Genomic DNA, 18,124 nt, shown 5'->3' with positions numbered 1-18,124 from the left:
GCAATAGTGGGAGAAAGTAAAAAAGGTGCTTTGGACTTGGCAATGTTTAATATTACTCCAGCCTCTTAAACCGATCCTAGCTGGAAATCAGGCTGACTCAGACTGTAAGGAGTTTCTCTTCTAATTTAGTATTTTCAGTTCATCCCTATAGCCAGATTTGTCCATCTCCCTGGTTTGTCTCACTTCTTCTCCAATTTCCCCTGGCTGGTAACTAGGGGAATGAGCTCCCAGACTCTATAGCAGCTCCCTGGGCTGGGGCTGGGGCCTCTGGCCGGCAAGGAGCCAGGCAGACTGCTTGTACCTGTTCTGCTGTCACCGGGCCCACAGCACAAAGCGGTCCAGCCACCTTCAGATGCCACTGACTGAGGACCCCTCCCAAGGCAGGAGGGGTGCCGGCCTTGACGGGGTCACCTTGGTTTTCTTTGAGCAGGGGGTAAGGGGGTAAGGGGGAAAAAAATAAAAGGTTAAACAACTTTGAGGAAGCCTACCTCTGTTGAGGCATGTGGTGATGAAATGTCATGGATGTGTTAACACACTCCTGGAGGGAACCCACGCATAATTATGATCTTTTTATCTGTCATAACAGGTCTTTAATTGGCAACGATTCTCCCTCAAACAGCTCCTTCTTCTTAAAAACATTATTTTAAATGTTATTCAATGGTGGGAATCCTCCTGTTCAGCAAAGAGGCGCCCATGAAGACAGCTCCTGGCACAAAGCTAATCAAAGCTGCCTACATTGTGGCCATTGGCTCTCCTGAGTCACTGGAAGACTTGCCGAGTGCTAATTTGCCCCATATCAGTTGACAGTATGACAGTAGATTAAGTGCTACTAATTTAATAAAGCTGCTCTGAGGATGAAGCTGATCTATCAGTGAAGACCAGAGAGGATCCCGTTGGCCGGGACTCGGGAGGGGCGGCTGAGAATATTGAATTGCCTGAAGTAATACTAGAGGGGAATCTATCGATCCTCAGTAAGGTGCAGTTATTTTTAGTCACCTGACTCTCGGGTACCCAATCATTACCCATATTCATCAGAGAAGTATAATGAACAGAGGTATTGATTAACAGAGCTAGCTGAAGAGATTTCCCAACAGTGCTAGTTCACATTGATAGGTCTCCAATGGGAATAGAGGCCACGCAGCCCTGGAACATAACTTACTGTGTTCTAGGTCTTTCCATTGATTTTATTTTGGAGGCAGGGGGAGGGACAGCCTTGCACACACTGGTGCCCCCTTGACCTTTCTCTGAAAACTTTTTGGCAATAGATAGATAGATAGATAGATAGATAGATAGATAGATAAGATAGATAGATAGATAGATAGATAGATAGATAGATAGATAGATAGATAGATGATAGATGAGAAAACCAACTGGCTACAACAGTCAACAAGTACTCGGCCCTCTCTAAGTCTCCTGCTTCCACCAGGCTGGCTGTCCTAACTCATCTTTGATTGCTGTGTGTGTTATCTTGATTTACAGAAATTTGCTCGAAGCTGGGACATGCCAGTCAGAGCTCAGAGCCATCAGGCATAGGAAGCCTTCCCTCCCCTAAAGATCGACATATGGCTTCGGGAAATTATCGTGTGAGGCTAATTGCACCAAGTTGGCATGGTAGGAACATAATGAGTCCCGATTTCAGCATGCTGACCCCAAACCCAGTGATGCCAGCGCAGAGTAACTTTCCAAGCGTTTTGCCTCATGGCAGGAATCCTCATTGAGCTGCTGTTTGCAAAAGGCATTTGGTTAGATTTCTAGCGTGCGCCCTGATCCTCCACTGCCACGTTCCAATCGTGTGAGCACAGGGAGTTTGCTGTGCTCTTTGCAGGAGCACTTGTCCTTCCAGAGAACTAGTGGTGACCCAACTGCCATAACCACCAGAAGCCATGTGCTGCCTGACAGGCAACATGCTGCTTAAAATGCTGATATGTAACTAGAAACCATTAAACCCCCGGGAGAAAAAAAGTAAAGGATTAATACAAGGACAGCTGTAAAAAGTAAAGCTCAAATGCATCATTAGAAACCAGAAATTCACAAAGTACAACTGTCTGTCATCCACACAGGATATTAGTAACACGACTTGTATATTAATGAAATGCTGTAGGAACTCTAAGTCACCCCTTAACCGCTGAAGCTGGAGAGAAGTTTCTCTTTACTCTCATCTCTCCTTATCTAAGCCTGGGTTTTTGATGACATTTAATTGCATTTGCCTCAGATTCTCCTCACCAACATCCCTTAATTTTTCTTACCTTGGCCAGCAGATTTTCATCTTCAGGTGCAGGCTCTGCTTTGACTTTAGATTCTTATGCACCTTCATCCTTTTCTTTGCCCTTCTTTACTTTCTTCATCATGGTGTTGAGTTCAACTTCTGTTTTCCTGGCTGATAACATTAAAAAAAATCAGTTCAATATATTTTGATCTGCTGAGGTTAGACTTTACCTTGACTTCTTTCCAAATGTAAGAGCTTATAGGGAAAAAAAAATATATCAAAGCCTTCAATAATTTTAAATCCAGAGTTCTGTTCACTGTGTAGCAAATTCAGGTTTTTGGAATACTCAAAAAAATGGTCATAGGCAATTGAATTTGGAGGTTATCAGAGTTTTGGGCATGTGCTGTGTGAGGTGATTTAAAATTATTAGGCCACTTGCAAGTTTTTAGAGAGATTCATTTTCACAGATATAAGTGCTATTAACAGTTCGAAGCACTCTCATAATTCCACATCTTTGTTCTCCCTCATGATCTCAATTTCGATTTTTCTTATTTTTTCTTAAGTGGAGAATTTCCTTTCAAAGTTTCACAAAGTCATTTGCAGGCTGAAAACAAGACACTTATTTGATTATTTTCAGATGTCACATCAATTGGCCTTCAGCAGGAAGTGATCCTGCAAGATGTTATGCTTTTTGCTTTCTGTTCTTTCAAAAACCACAAACCTGTGTGTTTGAAAATGTGACTCTCTCCAAAGCCTTCAGCCGCGCCCACAGAGCTCACATGTGAGAATGGTTTCAGGCTCACATGCAGACCTGGCTTTTGAAGAGAGCAAAAAAGCCCACTCACTTTTCATAGATCTACTGTGAGCATAAGCAGAGAGAAGGGAAAGCCAGGGTGAAATCCAGGGAGCTGTACCCCACATGGGAATTGTGTTCTAAGCACCTGAAAGATGGGTTGTTTCTCCAGCCCTCACAGTTTGCAGTACATAGTAGGTGATCAGTGCATGTAGCTTTGCATTAAATGCCAAAGTCAGAGCCAGCCTTAAGAGTAGGCAAAGGAGCCGTCTATCACACCTGAATAGAATGTATATGATTCAGCTACCTGAGATGCAAATAGTAACAGAAGCATTGACAAAGAAGACCAGGATTCAAAGTACCACTGAAACGGCCTCACTTTGCCATTTTTTCCCTTCAGGATGCCTTGGCCTGAACTCATTGAGCCCTGAGTGGGCATCAGGGCTGGACAGAGAGACCTCTAGGAGAAACCCCCTGGTCAAGTAGTTGGGAAGAAAACAGTGAATGCTCAGGAAGAGTGGGAGAAATTTCCAATTCTTTCCTTTGGTCTGGTTGGTTGGTGTGTTCGTTTGTTTTTAATGCCCACCTCAAACCCAAGCAATCCTGTGGCAAGAGTAGCAGCAGCAGCAACAGTAACCAGCAGGCACCTAAACTCTGCAGGAAGGAAGCCGCCTGCCTCATTGGAGGAGCCGCTGTCCAGAGAGGGTAAGGAAACCCCTTTTTAGTTTCCACCTGTGCTCCTGCCGCTTGCTCCTGGAGGTGAGCAGTCATAGGAAGTAAACTACAGAGAGCTTTCTGGCCAGAGGAATGAAAAGGCAGAGCTGGGAAGTTCCAAGCAGACGATGGAGGGAGAGGTCCTTAGGAAATGATGAATGATAAATTCCTGGGCTCACCCCTGAGGTGTACATGCATGGATCTGACCCTACACAGCATAGACTGGCTACCGGTTGGTGCACACGTGAGACAGATCCAAATAGTGCTTCGAGGGCTTTTAAAACTGAACTGATACTGGAACTAAGACCAACAGAAAGATGATTGGAATTTGCAGCCTGAACTCAGGTCAAGTGGCTCCTAAAAACGTATTGACTTTCTCCATAGGGTTTAAACAAGACCCAGAATCTCATAACATGTGTAGTAGTCTGGCTTATTATTTGTTTGTTTTTTATTTGTGGTAAAATATATATAACAAAATTTTATTATTTTAACCATTTTTAAATGTACAGGTCTGTGGCATTGATGTGCAACCATCACCACGATCTATCTCCAGAATTTTTCATCTTCCTCAACTGAAACTCTGTGCCCATTAAATACTTACTCTCCATTCCCTACCCCCACCATTCTACTTTCTGTCTCTATGTATTTAACTACTCTAAATACCTCATATAGGTGCGATCATGTAATATTCATCTTGTGACTGGCTTATTTCACTTAACATAATGTCTTAAAGGTTCATCAGTGTTGTAGCATATGTCAAAATGTCTTTTCTGTTCAGGACTAGATAAGATTCCATTGTGTGTATATATCACATTTTGTTTATTTATTCATCTTCCGATGGGTGCATGGCTTGATTCTTCCAGTAGGCAGTAGGCAGAATTCTAAGCTGGTCCCTAATGATCCTCACATGTCACTTTTCACATCTTCGTATCATTCCATCCCCTTGAGAGTTGGCTAAATCTAGTGATTACTTTTAATAAACCCGCTATGGTAAAAGTGATGAGATACAGTCAAGATGCAGTCCAAAATTTTTCATCCTATGAAGAATCGGGAATATCTTTCACATGGGAAATGGCAATCAAAAGCTGTCATTACTGAGATGACAAAGGTGTCATAATTACCTTAAAAAAGACTTAAGAGCAAGTATTATTTAAATACTCCAATATACGGGCAAACACTCTTCAAGTGAATGAAAATCTAGAGGGTCTCATCTCAGCTAGAAAACAGAAGACATAAAGAATCAAATGAAAATTTTAGAACTGAAAAATAAGACAATCAAAATAAAAAATTCAGTCTACAGCCACGCTACCCTGAACAAGCCTGATTCCATCCGATCTTGGAAGCTAAGCAGGGTTGGGCCTGGTTAGTACTTGGATGGGAGACCGCCTAGGAAGACCAGCTGCTATAGGTGTAAAAAATAAAAACTGAAAAATAATAAGGGATTGTAAGCTAACAAGGTCCTTGCAATCTGTGAGGTCAACCAAGGGTTGCCTCGCCTAAAAAAATAAAAATAAAACAATAAAACAATAAAAATAAATAAAAATAAAATAAAAATTGGTTCAATAGTAGAATGAAGAGTACAAAGGAAAATCACTAAACTTGAAGATAGGTTAACAGAAATTCCCCAATCTGGACAATACAGAGAAAAATATTAAATAGAGCATTAGGGACCTGTGAGGTAATAACGAAACAACTAACATGTATGTTATTGGAGTCCCAGACCTAGAGGAGAAAGAGTTAAGTGAAGAAAAATATTTGAAACATTAATAGCTGAAAACTTCCTAAATCTGGCAAAAGATGCAAACCTACAAATTCAAGAGGCTCAGGAAAACCCATTCAGGATAAAGCCAAGTCAATGAACACCCAGACACAGCATAATCAAGTTGCTAAATTCTCCAGATAAAGAAGAAAATCTCAAAAAAAGAAAACCTGAGAAAAAATGGTGCATTGCTTATAGGAAAACAATCGGAATGAAAGGTTTGTTTTGTTTTGTTTTAATCAGAAACCAGGAAATCTGGAAGGAGCAGGGCAACATTTTGAAAGCGCTAAAGGAAAAGAACCATCAACTCAGAATTTTAAATTCAAACAAAAATATTCATCAGCAATGAAAGTGAATTAAAAACATCCTTGGAGGAAGGATATCTCAATTTCTGCCCTCCCAAGAATACATGTTTCGAAAGACATGCTAAATGAAATTCTTTAGAAAGAAGACAAATGGTACTGTAAAGAAAGTTGGAACCTCAATAAAGAAGAAAGAGCAACAGAAATGCTATGTACATGGGCAAATATAACAAATTGTTTTTCTCCTGTTAATCCTTTGATGATTTCACAACAAAAAAATATAACATCACCTGATGGTGTTTTCACCGTATGTAGGTGTAACGCATAAGCCAGTTGCGACATAAGGTTATACCTTATGATTCTGTTCGTATGACATTCTCTGGAAGATAAATCTGCAGTTGTAGAGAACAGGCGAGTGGTTGCTAGGGCTTGGGGTGGGGGTAGGGTATGGCTACAGAGAGATAGTAGGAAGGCGTTGAGGGAGAGGGGTGATGGAACTACACTCTGTCCTATTGCAGAGGTGGTATCATAAATCTATCCACCAAATTTTATAAACTATACACAGAGAAAAAGTCAATTTTGCCCTATATGTTTTAAAAAAAAAAAAAAGGATAGGAAGTAGAGGTAGATCCCCTGGTAATCTGATTTCAGAAGGACTGAAATTTGCCTCCTCCATCCACTCGCCCTCAGCTTTAAGTCATACATCCCTTATTTGTTTGCTTTTATGGGAGTGTCCTTAAAAGTATTTCATATCTGTCTATGGCCATGCTACCCTAAACAAGCCTGATCCCATCTGATCTCAGAAGCTAAGCAGGGTTGGGCCTGGTTAGTACTTGGATGGGAGACCACCTAGGAAGATCAAATGCTGTAGGTAAAAAATAAAAAAAATAAAAAATAAGGATTGCAAGCTGACAAGGTCCTTGCAATCTGTGAGGTCAACCAAGGGTTGCCTCGCCTAAAAATGGGGGGAGGGGGAGAAAGTACTTCATATCAAAATGAAGAAGCTTAAAATAAAACCTTATAGAGGAAACTCTTTGACTTAAATTTACCTTAAGGCTTAATATTTTTTGGTTTATTTGCAGCAGTGTGTTTTGATAGAAGAGGGCCAAAAAAGGCAGGGAGCAGGGGCACAGGACATTTTGACAGGAGGTGCCACCAGTGGATATGGAAAGGATCGATCTGAAGTTTCTGAAGCCCCTGCGTGTTGATAAACATGCCTTGGAGAACACTTCAAAAATTTGTGATGAGAGGGGTGGGGAGGAATTTTTGTGATATTAACAACCTGGAGTTTTCCCCACAGCACAGCAAGGAGCTCCTGAATACTGACCACGCACAACCCTGCAACAGCTGCCTGGAGCCTTTGAGTCTGCACCTACGCCCTCCAGATTGCTCCTTGTGAACATGCAGGCTGCAGTTCCACTGGGGAACAAGAGTTTAGGTATGGAAAACATCTTCGGTTTTATGTTTACACTGGCAAGTCCACAGACTAGCTGCTTCTGCAAAGTAAGCAGGGTGTGGAGAAGAGAAACCAACAAGGGAGATTGACAAGAGTGGTAAGGAGAGAACCAGACTCTGGTGCATATAGGGAAGCTAGAAGTGGTAAAGAGTGAGTGGTCGACCGCTGAAACACTCCAGAGATGGCAGGCGAGGTGCCAATTGGGAAGCATTCATTGGATTTGGTGATCAGGTAAGCTGTTACTACATCAGTGCAAACAGGGTCTGTCCTTGGCGTGTGTAGGACAGTGCCCACCAAGCCCAGTCTTCTTTGCTAGTTAAAACTGCTTCACCCTCAGCCACTACACAAGGAAGCCCTTCTAGGCTGGCTTTTGCAGAACAGTGACCAGAGGTTAACTAGACGTGGGTTCCTTCCTCAAGGGCAGCCCATTTTATAGGCTGGCAGGTGACCTGTGAGGAGGTCTGGTTCAAAGCAAAGATAATAATAATTAGCCCTTTAAACCAGGTCTGTCCAGGATGGACTGTGAAATATAAAGTAGATTAAACAGTTGGATGTGAGAAGAAATAGAGCCAAAAATGAATAGAGAAAAAGAGATAGTGACAGCAAGAGAAAGAGACAGACACAGGCTGAGAGAGAGAGATGGATAAAGAAACTGGTCCCCACAGCTGCCCTGGATTTCAGAAGAGCATGGATGAGGATGAGTGTGGGCTTCATTAGGAAGCTTGGTGGCAAAGGGAAGAAAGTTGTGTCGGATTGGGAAGAAGGGTCCAGGTGTGTGTGTGTGTGTGTGTGTGTGTGTGTGTGTGTTCTTATTACAAGAACACTTTTTGTTAGGTAGAACTACAAGGAATGAAATCAACAGAAGCAGAGGTTCTCTGGAAGTGTCAGGGTTTCCCCCATTTGGCCTCTTGTTTCTTCCCTTAAAGAGAGTTTTGAGATGCTGCCTTAAAAACCAGAACACAATTTGCCTATCACTGATCTAAATGAACTCCCCACTTTATAGATGAGGAAGCGAAGGGTACTAGATTGTGTACAATGCAGATGTTCTGACTTCTGGTCCAGGACCATTTCCATTGTAGCTGGAGTGGTCATTTTATTTACTGTTTAAGCCAGGACACATTTTGGGGTGAAAAAGGGTACTAAAAATAATTGATAGTCCTTAGCATATTCTTGACAGTAGTAACCTGGGACTGTTCTGAGCCACCCAGAACATAGGGGTGCCCTAATGAAACCTCGCTTCACTTTTTATGCTTTCTAAGATTACCCAGATTTCACCTGCTATAGAACACTGCCACATTAATTTTTTGATAACCAGTGCCTCTCAATCTATTGAGTGCACAGAACCCAAGACTGAAATGTGCCCCTCCCAGTCTTTGCTATCCAGTATCTTTTACTGTAAATTGTCCTGATACTTTCCAAGACTTTCATTTGTGCAGGGGTAACAGAGCCTTGGGCAAGAATCGCCTGGTGATCAAAAACTGAGTTGAGGAAATGTTTGGGTTGGTTTTGAGCCTTACTGTATCAGCAGGTTCTTAACTTAAAGCAATGGAGAATGACTTTGGCTTGTTTGTGCAAAAAAGATATATCAAACATGATGGGGTGGCTCGCAGAATTGCTAAGAAGCCTGGCTCATTAAGCCCAGAAAGCAGACAGGAATGAGAGAAGCTAAAAAACAGGTAAACAATCAAAATCGTATCACGGAACATATCACAGAACTAGTCCAGAGGACTGGGACGATATCAACGGTACAGGGCACTGAACACTGCAGCTGGCACTGCTGCCCTAAATGATGCAGAATGAGCTCTGCATCCGGTCTACTCTCTTCCACGGGCAGTTCTCAGTTCAGTGAGTCCAGGTCGTTGACTGTGACGGACCAGTCCTAGGTCATTCTCGCTAGTCTTGTCTTTTCAAGCTTTTATAGTGGAAAGGAAGGTTCTGCCTATTATATACAATAACTAAATTTTTGTTCCCAAATAGTCACTGCTCTTCCCGGGGGGGAAGGATTTTACTCCTTGTCTCTGATGTCAGGCTTGACCAGCTTGTTTGTTTTAGCCAATGACAAAAGAGCAGAAATAGTGTGATCACTTCCAGGTAGAGGCATTAAGAGCCCATGTGTACTCTGCCATATAGTTTCCCTCTGCCTCAAGAACGGCAATATTCTCGATCGGGATGGCTGCATCAACCCGAGTACAAGAAATGAAGACAATGTGGAATGGAGCCAATCCATGATCAACACACACCATTAGCAGGAATTAAAACTCTGTAAGCCATCTACGGCCATGCCACCCTGAGCAAGCCGGATCCCGTCTGATCTTAGAAGCTAAGCAGGGTCAGGCCTGGTTAATATTTGGTTGGGAGACCCTAGGAAGACAAAGTGCTGTAAACTAACAAGGTCCTTGCCATCTGTGAGGTCAACCAAGGGTTGCCTCACCTAAAAACAAAACAAAACAAAACAACTCCATAAGCCGCTGAGATGTGGGGGAGTCATTTCTTACTATGGCTTACTTAGCTTTAATTTGACTAATGCATGCTCTCACTGAGGTTCAAGATTCATATGGTGGAGAACTCCCAAAGGTTCGGATGCTTGACTAAAAAAAAAAAAAAAAGACACAAACTTAAAAAAATAATTTTAATATATAAAATTCATCCAAATTTACAATTTTAAAGAATCATCTTCTTCAAGGTCTCATTTACCTTGCAGGTCTCCTGAGCGTAGCCCTAAGGTCCTTACATACTACAGAGTACGTTTGCCCAGGTAGAACCCCTGGGTCCAAATCAGCAAATTCTTCACAATCTCTGTTGTGTGTATGTTAGAGAGATTATTTATATTGATCTTACCTTTAAAAAAAATCACTGAGTGTTAAAATTGATCAGGGAAGTCTTCCACTGGGAAAGAATGATTTTTGAAAAACACTCAGGCAGATTTAGACAATAAGTTGTAAAGGAAGTGTGTGTGTGCGTGCGTGTGTGTGTGCGCGTGCGCGCGCATCAAATTGGTTTTTAGGTGGTTTTATTTCTTAAAAAAAAATCAGTTACACATTTTATTTTAAATTATTTAATGAAAATAAGGAATTCATTTTTTCTGTTTATATAATCAAAATAGTTGTTTGCTATAGGATTATTTTTCCTCTCCTAAGAAATGAAAATTAAGTTTAACACAATTTCCTGGCTTCTCCCTAAGTTTTAAAGTTCCACTACTTCATTCACATCTGCTCATGATGTTCCAGTTCTTAGAACTTGGTTCACAGACTGAAAAGAATCCTTATGTTACAAAGAAGGCCAAACAATGAATTCCAAAGAGAAATTACCTTAGAGGCTTTTCAGAAGAGGCTGGGCAGAACGTGGTGGAGGTGCCAGGTATTGGCTCACCAAGAGCACGGAGATAATTTAGGAATCCAGACCCTTGTTACCTTAGGCTGAGAGAAGCAATTTATGTTCTGAGAAGTCATCTAAAATGGTGTGGGTTTTTGTTTTAGTCTTTTTTTTTTTCCAGGGTGGGATGTACTAGTAAAATTCCACACACTTCCTCTTCCTTATTCCTGAATCAATCCATGAAGCTGGTCTTTCAATGGTGCTGCCATTTGTCTTCTACCAGTCAATCCATATGCATCTTTTGAGTACCTACAATGTGACCTTGACAGGTGCCCACCTTGGGCATCATGGAAATATATAGGTATCTATTCGGGGGTAAAAGAAAAATGTTACCTTAATCACTGGCATCAGTGTTGCTCTAAAGAATAGGAAAGTCTTTGTTTAGTAAATAATTTCTCAAGCCTTTTCTGTGGAAAGAGAGTGGAAAGGGCACAGTCTCTACAGAGTACATAGAAACAAGGAGATGACTAAACTACTCTGCAAAAGAAATTAAAAGGAGAGGAAAAGATGAGAGGAGAGAGGGGTATTGAGCAACTGGTTCAGAGACAAGTGGCCAGTGAGAAATCCCCAGAGACAATGGCAGGCAAGGATGCCCACGACCAACCAGTACTGACTTGAGATAGTGTTGGAATGGGTTTACCTTTCAACCTGCTTTGCCAAGAGTCCCTGTGACTAATGCAATGGGAAAAGGGAAAAGTGGAAAAACAGTAGTAAAAAAGGGTCGAGACACCCACTATGTCTTTAAATCACCGACTGCAATGGAAGGAGTAGACCTTTCTCTTTTTTGTCTTTTTTAACAGCTTTATTGAGATATAATTGATGTACAGTAAACTATATGTATTTAAAATATACCTTTTTGATAGGTTTCCGCATAATATATGCTGCTGAAATACTATCAGGAAAGCAAACATACCATCACCCCCAAATGTTTTCTCCTGCCCCCCTCTTTTTGTCAATAGTATTTTTAAATTTTTTTCAATTACATACAGTTGACATACAATATTATATCAATTTCAGGTGTACAACACAGTGATTAGACATTTACATAACTTATGATAAACCCAGTACCCATCTGACATCGTACATAGTTATTATAATATTATTGACTAAATTCCCCATGCTATACTCTACATCTCCAGACTATTTCATAAGTACCAATTTGTACCTCTTAATCCCTCCCTTCTTCACACGTGCCCCCACCCTCCAGGGGAAGACCCTTTCCTACAATAGCACAGCATTCTAAGCGGGTACCAGATGGAGGGAATGAAGTGTAGTGCTTGGCGTTTTGATAATAGTGCAAGATTAGGAATGATCTACATTTTCATGATTAGGGGCAGGTGAAATGAACCATGATTCATCCATACAATAGAATGTGCTATGCATCATTTCAAAATAATTTTGGTAGATTTGCATGTACTGATATGGAAAAATCTCTAAGATCTATAGCAAAGTTTAAGAAGCAAAGTGAAGAGTAGTATCTACAATTTGTATGGAAAAAACCTCCACAAAATATAATTGCATATTTGAATATGTAAATACATTTCTCTTGGGTAGGGAAAGGGCTGGATAGGGACCTGGAGACAAAACCTATTTTGTTTGAAAATTTTAACCGTGAGAGTTATTTATATTGTACTTGTATAATTAAGATAAATAAAAAGTTTAAAGTATATAAGAATATAAAAAGAGCAATGCAAGGTCAGAGCTTCTGGAGGTCTTAGAATCCACAAACAAAAAGATAATGCTGATGATGTAAATCTAGATAGAATCTAGATAAAAATCTATTCAAAAGTTAACGCAATAAAATTGTCTTTCCTCACATCAGAAAAACCCGATGGCAAGAAAAGCGAGTTTGTCGTATGAGCACACAGTATGTGACCTTTAACCTCCTGGGAAATCTAAAATTTAGGACTTTGTCTCAGATACAACATATGATTGTAAGTCTGCCACAGTTACACCCACTTTCAGGTATGTTATGAGAAAGCAGTCACCTGTTTTCATTGTTATTTTTGAGACGATAAAGAATTTTGAAACAGCCTTTGGTCACTGACCCCATCAGTGTGAAATTCTCCATGAGGAAAACTCATCGATCCCAGTAATTGGCCCTCTACTGGGTGTGAGTACAACGCAGACATGGGCCATAGTCCATGCGGCTTGCTGGTTACTATTCTCAATAGCCAGATGCAGACTTTGATGAAGTTTTTCCAACTTTCCTTGTCCCATAGGAGTCGCCTGGTCCTATCCTCTTGTCTTCTATGAATTCTCTCTCTCCCATATCTTCAGTCTCTCTCTTTCCCCTGGCTCCTTCCCCTGTATAAAATGTTTGCTTTTAAAGGAAACTTCCTCTTTAAACTAACACTTCATCTTAGCTGTTTAGGCTGCTAGGACAAGCCACCAGAGACTGGGTAGCTTGCAAACAACAGAAATGTGTTTCTCATACTTCTGGAGGCTGGAAGTCCAAGATCGGGGTGCTGGCATAGTCAGGTTCTGGTGAAGACTTTCGTCCAGGTTGCAGACATCTCATTGTATCTGCACGTGGCAGAAAGGGCAAGGGATCTCTCGGAGCCTCTTTTACAAAGACACTAAAACTAGTCACAAAGGCCCCACTCCTAATATTATCACTTTGGAGCTTAGGTTTCCACACATGAATTTTGGGAAGATACAAACATTCAGACCATAGCACACCCCCACAGAACTCCTCTTCTAGGATAACTAGCCTCACCCTCTTTCTTCTTCATCACCACTTACCCATTTACTTCTTAATTTTTAAAGTTTCAATTCTCGACTTACCACTCTGACAGAGAGCCGCAGCGTCCTTAAGCAAATGGTCTCTTCTCCATCCACCTAAACAACTGCAGTTTCTGGCATGGACCATTCCATCCTTGAAACTTTGCTCTTGTCACTCCTTTGAGAACTCTCTTTCTCCGTCTCCTTCTTCTAATCATTATTTCTCCATGACCTTTAGTGGTGTCTTCTTGCCCTGTTCTTCCTGCCCTTTCTCCCTTAGATATTTTATCTAACCCGGTACTCTAAACTCTTACTTTCATGGAGCTGGCTCCCACATTTACCTCTCTAGTCATCAGCCTCCTTTTGTGTTCGAGGCACACCGCAGGATATCTCCCACACGTGAATATCCTTCTGGAGTTTGAGGCTTGACATGCATAAATCTAAACTGCTAGTGCTGCTTCTCTGCCTCTGAGGTTGCTAATTCATGTAACTCCTCAGTATCAAAGCCATCTTTTCTTTCTCCCCAAACCACATCAGTAACAACCCTCACCTATATCCCGTCACTTGACAAATGCCACTTCTTCCCTCCCACTCCCCTTGATCCTCACTGGGACCATCACTGTAGCCTCTTAACTGCTCTTGCAGACTCCCATTCATCAGTGTGATGTCCTAAGGTACCACATGCAGGTCCTCAATCACCTTGAGAATAAAGTTTAACCCTTTAGAATGACATTCTAAGAGATTTCATAAGAGATTTCTTACCACTCTATGGATCTAAGAAAGTAAAAACCTCTCTAAAGAATCTCTAGGGAGACTGGATTAGAACCTCTAGAATCTAAGAGAACAAAGAATCTTTGGAGACTGGGCCTCACCTGCCTCCAGAGATGGGACCCTCTAAGAAATGGTGACCCTCTAAGAAATAATCACATCAGGTTCTCTGTTCACGCAGCTACTTCTCAGAAAGCCTTCCTCAGCATCACTACCTCTCACCCAAATCCTCACCTTTTACAGGAGCCCCTTAACTTTCTTTGAGTCTTCTAGCTCGAATCCTCTCAACTTTCAAGCAATTATAAACCTGTTGTGAAAATTTAGTGACTTTCGACTTAAGTCACAATCCCTCACATGCAGTAGGCACTCAGAAATTATGTTTTCCCTTTGTCTCCTCACCAAGCATAATTGGTTTTACTTCTCTCGATATTAGCAATGCCCCCTCACAGATCACTGATCACATGCTGGGAACATTGCACATGTTTTCTTATTTGATCTTCCTGGCAACAGTATAAAGTAGGTATTATGATCTCAGTGACATTGAGAAGAAGATTGAGGCTCACAGAGTTTAGAAACTTGCTCAAGGTCAGTCAGGTATTAAACAGAGGAGTTGGGACTTGAACTTAGGACTTTCTAATGTGCAAATGTGTGCTTCCTCCAGTCTGCCAGGCTGGCTATCCATATGAGCTCATCTTAGTCAGCCTTCAAGTGTTGGTAATGTTCACATTTTTCCGTAAGATCCTTGAAGAGGAAGACATTCCTTGTCTTAGTTATCTTTTGTAAACATCCATAGTTCTTAGTACTGGAAACACAGTAGGTCATCAACAAATACTTGGTGAATTCTATTGGAATTTCCTCTCTTCTTTTTTTTTTTTTAACTGGGTGCCATATTTCTTCATCTCTCTTGAAGGGTTGACGTTTTCTGTTAGCACCCCTGTGCCACCTCAGGGGCAGGAATTCTGGGTTTCTTTGTTGAGAGCCCTTGCTCTGGCTTCATGTTGAGGAATTTGACTTCTTGAGTCCTTAGCCATCTCCAAATCAGTCCATGGCTTTTTCACCACCGATTTGCATATCCCAAAGACCAACAGGCCTCCTCTTGTGTTGTTTTAATTCTTCTAATGACTGTGTTTCCTTAGAAGGAAGAGAAACAGAAGACAGGCAAAAGTGCTTAAAGATGCATAAAAGCACCACCACGAATCTCCAAATCTACCCAATCACAGAGCTCCTTCGCATTTCCATTTTACTAGATAAACTTCCTTCAGCCCTGAAGCTGTTCTCTAAACCTACAAAAGCAAAGCATTTGGAATAATTGTACATTTATACATTTTTTATTCTTTCTGGAGCAATGTCTTGTCATTATTAGCTGTTGCAAATTAGGATATACTGTGAGCTTTTCTCTTGTGAATCTACAGGAAGGTAGTCCTTCTTCACCAGGGGCATCCTTAAATTTTGTTTTTCCTGACTCTTATAATTAGCGACCCAAACATGTTACTTAAGTTCTCTGTCTTCCTGTGTAGGGTGGAAAAAATACCTCACCTCATGCTGTTGTGAAGATTTAGTGACTTTCAACTTAAGTCACAATCCCTCACGTGCAGTAGGCACTCAGAAATTATGTTTTCCCTTTGTCTCCTCACCAAATATAACTGTTTTTTTAACCAGTAAAGCATGTGTTTTATTTTCCATATTCACTTATTATTTATTCGTTCAATAGTTATTGGTAACTTGAGCATGCTAGACCTTGTTCTCGCTTCTGGAGATACCTGAGCGAGCCACACAGCTGAGGCCCACGACTTCATCGTGTGCCTTGGTCTTAGCACAGAGTCGAGGTCACATTCTCCTCTAGCTACGTTTGAATTCGCCTTTCCCCAGGGTGTGCTCCCCACTGGCAGAACCTCAGTTCATTTCTCCACTCTCTTTTACTTTGATTTCTGGTTCTTTCTCCAACACAGAAAAAAATGCTTCAAAATATATAAAGGATTGCAAAAATACTCCCATGATATTTGAAAATCGCCAACACCCCAAAAGAAACAAGGCTAAGAAATACTCATGTTTAACTCTGTGGGGCATTCCTCACCATCAGAAAGATCTGTAGGTGTTTGGATCAAATTGCTGTATTGATGAAATTGCCTTCCTCCATATTGCTCTTAAATTAGAATCATTCAAACTACTCTGAGATAAATTAGTTTTGACTAAATCTCCTGAATCCGTAAGCTGGGGTCATGCTCTTCTGTGTGTTTCCGGTGTTGTGCTCAGTGCCTGGTACTAAGTAGATGCTCAGCAAGTTCTAGCGACTATCAGTTCTTCTTTGCCTCCCACTGTGGTACCCTGAACTCCTTAGAGGCTGGGTCACTGTCTTATTCATTTTTTCATTCTAATACTGTACACAGGGTTTGGTACACAGTGGGTATTAGTAAATGTCTGTTAGGTGAACAAAGGAATGAACCAAAGGATGGAAGGGTGTAAGTCGAAAGATGTTTAAACCCCTTCTCAGCACATGAGCTATGATGGAGCAGGAGAGGAGAGGCCGGGCTAGGCAGGGGTAGTGACTGAACAAGGTGGGTGGGCTGTGGCTCTCAGAGGACTGAGGACCCAGTGTCCCTGCCCTCACGGTGACACAGGATCATGTCCGTGTGAGGTCCCTCCCTCCCCTATCACATAACCAGAGGCCTTCTCTGATCAGCCTGCTTTGGAAAACTGCTTGCACCTGGCCTGGAAGAACACAATTAAAAGACACCATAAAAATTGACAGATCCCAGAGCGGAGGGCCGAAAATACATTACAATTCCAATCGAACTATAAATAAAGCCCCTAAATTAAATAAATCTCGCACAATTATGGATTAAAACATGTTTAGTGTTAATGGCCTTGCACATGGACCCTGACTCCTGAAATTGTTGCTGAGGCTGCATGGCTGGGGGATTGCATCATAATTAACACCAGGCCATCCACAGAGGGGCGGGCCCGAGGTTCAGCTCTGGGCCTTCAGGAGGTGAGAAGGGGACAGAAGAGGCTCTGTGCTCCCAAATGCTCACGCAGCCCCTTCTTGGTGACATTGATCCTTTCCTTGGAAGAATATGACCTGGACGTGGCCGTTACTGCTGAGGGCCTGAACTTGGACACAAAGGTGTCTTCTGGGTTTAGTACTCTGGCTCCCCCACACGCGCACCTAATAAATGACCCGACACCGAGAAGGGATTGTTAAAGAAATATCTGAATAGTTAAGGCTTTTGCTCACTCCCACCCTGTTGCTCTGGAGTCCATAAATTGTAAAACAAATAACCAGCAATGATATTGTGTATTCGAATGTATAAAGTTTCCTCTAATAGCCTTCAAATTTAAATTACTAGAATCATGAAGGACAATAAAAGGTCCAATGGTTCTAGGTATATCAAACCAAGTGTGCATCCTAAAATTTAGAAAATCATACAGGAGTAAAGCATGGAGCCCAGAGTTTTCATTCAAGACAGAGTCTTATCTCTAAAGGAGACCGCAGGCCCTGCTAACTGCACCGTGGAGCACAGAAGTGCACTGACTGGAAATGCCCCGGGCCAAAGTCAGGCTGCTTAGATCCCACGGCCAGCCCTGTCATTTACTAAGTGCATACTTGACTTTGTGTTTTAGTTTCAGGTCTGGGCTGTGAGAGTCTGGCACGCAATAAGCACCTGTGAATGTTCACTGCTGCTGTGATCCTCACAGAGGCATAAGCACAGCCCCGTCCTCACTCGTGTGCTCCAACTGTGGAGGGCACATGCCTACTTCCCCCTAATAATGTATCAGGAGAGAGGCTGCAGGCCTGATTGGCATGTTTGCAAGAGTGAGAAGAGCATGAGTTAGGGCGGACGTGCCACCAGTTGATGAGCTTGCCACCTCTTGTGCCCGGAGAGAGGGACGATAGATACTCACTGAGTTACTGTGATAATCGAAGGAGACCAAGACATAGAAAGGACTTAATCTGAGTATGTAGCACAGAGTCACCAACCTCGGTAAGTGTTGACCCTCTTCTGTCCCTCCCAAGCATCTTTCAGCTGCT

The 18,124-nt window shown here is 41.9% G+C and overlaps 2 pseudogenes; both read left to right on the top strand.

The window, feature by feature from the left end:
* Positions 1–5,005: 5,005 nt before the first annotated feature.
* Positions 5,006–5,124, top strand: LOC118600455 (annotated as a pseudogene).
* Positions 5,125–6,529: 1,405 nt separating this feature from the next.
* Positions 6,530–6,648, top strand: LOC118601271 (annotated as a pseudogene).
* Positions 6,649–18,124: the final 11,476 nt, after the last annotated feature.

Source organism: Rousettus aegyptiacus, unplaced genomic scaffold (assembly GCF_014176215.1).
Source record: "Rousettus aegyptiacus isolate mRouAeg1 unplaced genomic scaffold, mRouAeg1.p scaffold_m13_p_3, whole genome shotgun sequence".
Taxonomy (NCBI): domain Eukaryota; kingdom Metazoa; phylum Chordata; class Mammalia; order Chiroptera; family Pteropodidae; genus Rousettus; species Rousettus aegyptiacus.
This window is presented reverse-complemented; position numbering and strand designations above follow the sequence as displayed.